Raw genomic sequence first — 4,388 nt, 5'->3', positions numbered from 1 at the left:
AAGAGGTCCAGGTCACCCGTGAGTAGGCACAACAAGCAAGTGCGTGCTGACACGGGAAATGAAGTGCCTGGAAGTACCCGCAGTCACATGTCTGAAAGGCAAGCGATACTCTATAGCTACCCAATGAGAAAGAGCCTGTCGGAGTGGTCTCTGCTATGGTAAACTCGGAGTTATCCCGGTCATACAAAGTCACCGTGAAGCACCTGGCCGTCTTCAAGTTGGCCTCAATACACTTCACCAAGTGCTGAATGAATTGTTGTCCGGTTCCCATCTGGGCCTCAGCCTCTCTCCCCTTGCGAACAAAGAGTTCCGCAAGCCTTCCATATGTTGCCTTCACCAGAGAGCATACAGGGAGGTTTCTGACACCCTTCAGAATTGAGTTCACACACTCGGAGATATTCGTCGTCATGTGACCGAATCTCCATTCCTCATCACGATGCTGAGTCCACAAGGAATAATCAATCCGGTTCGCCCACTCACACATCGCCGGGTCTTCAGACCGCAGAATATCAAACCAGTAATCAAACTCAACCTCGGTCTTGGCATACGCCGCATTCACTAGAAGCCTCCGTGCGTCTTTGCCCTTGAAGGTAAGGGGAAAATTAGCCGCTACATGTCGAATGCAGAATGCAGGGTATGCAGATGGAGGTAACCAACCTCCGTCAGGAGCCTCAAGCGCAGCCTTGATGCCGTTATGCCTGTCCGATATAACCAGCAGACCCGGCTGTGGTGTCACGTGCTATTGAAGGTGGGAGAGAAAGAATGACCAAGACTCTGCATTCTCACCCTCTACTAGTGCGAATGCAACAGGTAGAATGTTGGAGTTCCCGTCCTGTGCAATCGCGATGAGCAACGTACCCCCGTACTTCCCATACAGATGTGTGCCGTCAATGCTAACTAGCGGCTTGCAATGACGGAATGCCTCGATGCACGGTGGAAACGTCCAGAAAAGTCTGTGAAAAAAGCTTGAGACTCGTCTACTTGTCCACCAACTCGAACGGGGCTCGTCCGTAGGATTGCAACAGTACCAGGCATCGTCAACTGGACTCCTAACACCCACCTGGGGAGCTCGTTGTATGACTCATCCCAGTCACCGTAAATGAGGGCAATAGCCTTCTGCTTCGCCATCCAGACCCTCCTGTAAGTCGGCCTGAACCTAAAGTGTGCTGCTGTGGCATTTAGGAACACCTTGATGCTGACGGATGCATCAGCCCTAACCATTGGCATAATGAACGCCGATATCACATGATAATCCAAACTCCTGTGGTCACTCGAGATGGAAGTCGCAAGACAAGTGTGAGGTCCATTGTACCGTTTGACCTCCCAAATGCCCTTGCGCTGCCGGAGACTCAGTCGAATCAACCATGTGCACCCATTCCCAAACTCAGAACACTTGCCCACATAACGGCGATGATCAGACTCCACTACCTTGTACTGTACCCCTCGCCGGATGCTATAAGTCTTCACACTTAACAGGGCCTCATCTTTATCCTGAAATTGCTGACCAACCTGGAACTCTATCAGACCAGCAGTCCTTTCCGCATCTCTAGCTCCGAATCCAATAGAGTGACCAGAAACCCCCTCCTGCCTCATGGCATCCAAGTCCAAAGAGGAAAAATATGGTGGATACTGCTGTGTGCCAGAGCTAGAACCACCTGCCGCCAATGCAGGCTCACTCGCTCCAATATCATCGCCGCTGTCATCATCAATCATATCCGGCTCGACGTCATCCTCCTCTCCATCACCCAACAATCCGTCTCCAACACCAAGCGGTGCAACGCCCTGTAAAGCGTTCGGCATAATATCAAATGATCCTGCCTCGTCACCTCCGCTGCCATTGAGATCAGCAGCAAAAGACGGGGAGGCGACAGGTTGGACCGCTGGCTCGTACACATGGACGGAGGAAGAAGCAACGGCAGGCCTGGAACTAGAACCGGCTGCCATGGCTAAAGTGGTGGTATTCCGGTTCGAACCCCCTGAGCTGGATACCACATCAACCAGCTTTGCCAACAATTCTGGTGTCCTGACCTCCGGAAACTGCCGCCGACAAAGAAACATGACTTGCAAGTCCTCATCACTACCAATTGTGAAACAATCATACTTCACGGTATCCTGGAGGACCGCGATTGGAATGCGATAGAAAAACTTCTTAACCCGCTTCGCACCTTCCAAACCAAGTTTCATCAGCACAGATTGGACAAGGTCATCATAGCTCGTCGTAGGACTCACGACAATACAGAGAGGATCCTTATCTGTGAACTTCACACCGGAACGAGTTTTCCTCTTAATGGATCTTCTGTGGTGAACCAAAACAACAAAACTCTCCTCACTAGCCATCTTACACCCTTTAATGAGAGCAACTCATGTTTACAACCATATATATACTGCTCTGTCTCCCACTAATTCGAACCAGCCTCCATCGAATTAGGGATTGTGTAATTCGAACCAGCCTGGTTTGAATTACTTGGTGCAGCTTCTCTCTCTATAATTCGAACTACCTTGGTTCGAATTACGTGCGTTACTAGTTCGAATCAGCTTGGTTCGATTTATGTTGGCCTGCTTCTCTCTCTATAATTTGAACCACTGTGGTTCGAATTACCTCCATTCATAGTTCGAACCAACTTGGTTCGATTTATTAAGAAAGCTCAACTAGTAATTCGAACTGTGCTGGTTCGAATTACTACCAAATGAAGTTCGAACCACCTTGGTTCGAATTATATTAATATATGATCTGGCGCATTACTGAAACCATTTTCGGTTTGGCTTATATACGTTAATTCTAGATGGCATTGGCTTATAATGGTTTTTTACCCTAATTTTTATATTTATATTTTTCATATTTTTCATTCTCATTTATTTTTCTAAACCCAAGTAAGTTCAAATTCGACACATTTTCTTATTAGGTATCTTTAAATATATCATGATTATAAAACTAATTTATATTTTTGATATTTTTCACTCGCATTCATTTTTAAAAATTTTTTCTTTTAATTATTTACAACCCAAAAAACACCATATGAAAACTCAAAATATGACAACTAAAGCAAATATAAAAATGAAAGCAATAAATGAAAATATAATTTTATACAACTCTAATATAAAAAGTCTATGTCTTTTTTTAAAATAAATAAATTTTTAAAATAATAAATTATATTTTAATTTATATTACATTTTAGTTAATTAAGGTTTAATTATTTTGCAAGTCTTTTAGTTTTACCGAATTCTCAATTAGGTCATTATCCTTTTTTTCTTTTTAATGGGGTCCTTATACCATATTTTTTTCAATTTAGTCCCTACCGTGACAAAAACATTTGAGATAGCAAAATATTTTGTTAAAAAAATGAATATTCTTCTTGTTAGGGATGAAAATCTAACTGAGGACACCTCTATATTTTTAAAATTTCAAAATAACCCTTGGAAAGAAACGAAGATCGTGGAATCCGGTGCAATTGCCAAACTAATCGAACTCTCCATTGATAAACCAATGGAGAAAAACCTAATGGAGCTTATATTCAAGCTCTTGGCTCAATTGTGTTTTTATGCAGAAGAGAGAGAATAGTTCTTGAACCATATGGCTGGAATTGCGGTTTTTTCGAAGAGGACTCTAAGGGTATCAGCTGCGACTGATAATCGAGCCCTTCATGTGTTGTGGCTAATTTCAAAGTTTTCAACTACGAATGAGGTGGTTCAAGGATGTTGAGGGAGGTAATGCAGTCGGAGGGAGATGTGGTGATGACGAGGGACTAGCCAGGGAGCATAGTGGGGATCTTGGCGCCGGCTGGGAGGAGGCAGAGGCTCTATGGCGGTAAGGGAAGAGGAGCAAGGTGGAAGTGAAAGAGGTCGAGAGAGGGCTGATAGGACTTCTTGAAGGCTAACAAAAGGGGACTGCTCCACGAGGGATTCTGCCACAACTTGGAGGGTAAGGTCCATGGAAACGAAGCTTGAGTAGGCGAGGATGACAGAGGTTACTTCAAAGACCACAAGGCATCGCCCTTGTCGGAGTTGGAGATCGCAAACATGAGGAACCTTGTGAATTTTGCATCGGATAGGACGTCGCATTTAAGAAGGGAAGTGGGGAGTGGTGGTGTGATAGGATGGCTGCTAGAGTAGTTGGACACGGCGAAGGAATCTCTGAGGAGGGCCACTAAGATATGGCGGCAGAATGCTATGCATGATGACCATGATTGTAGTGACCCAATTTCAATATGACATGCTCATACTGAAATATCGAGTGTTACCAACTTGAAACTACACCGACAATATTATTAATAATATCAAGCTTGACATCGGGTTAATAGAACTCGATTTTTATGAAAAACCTTCCTTAAAGAAAATAAAATCGCAACCAAAATGATAAACAGATACATACACAAATAGGATATATATAT

The sequence above is a fragment of the Arachis ipaensis genome, chromosome B03, assembly GCF_000816755.2.
Source record: "Arachis ipaensis cultivar K30076 chromosome B03, Araip1.1, whole genome shotgun sequence".
Classification (NCBI taxonomy): Eukaryota; Viridiplantae; Streptophyta; class Magnoliopsida; order Fabales; family Fabaceae; genus Arachis; species Arachis ipaensis.
The sequence above is the reverse complement of the archived record's forward strand: the minus strand, read 5'-3'. Positions refer to the sequence as shown.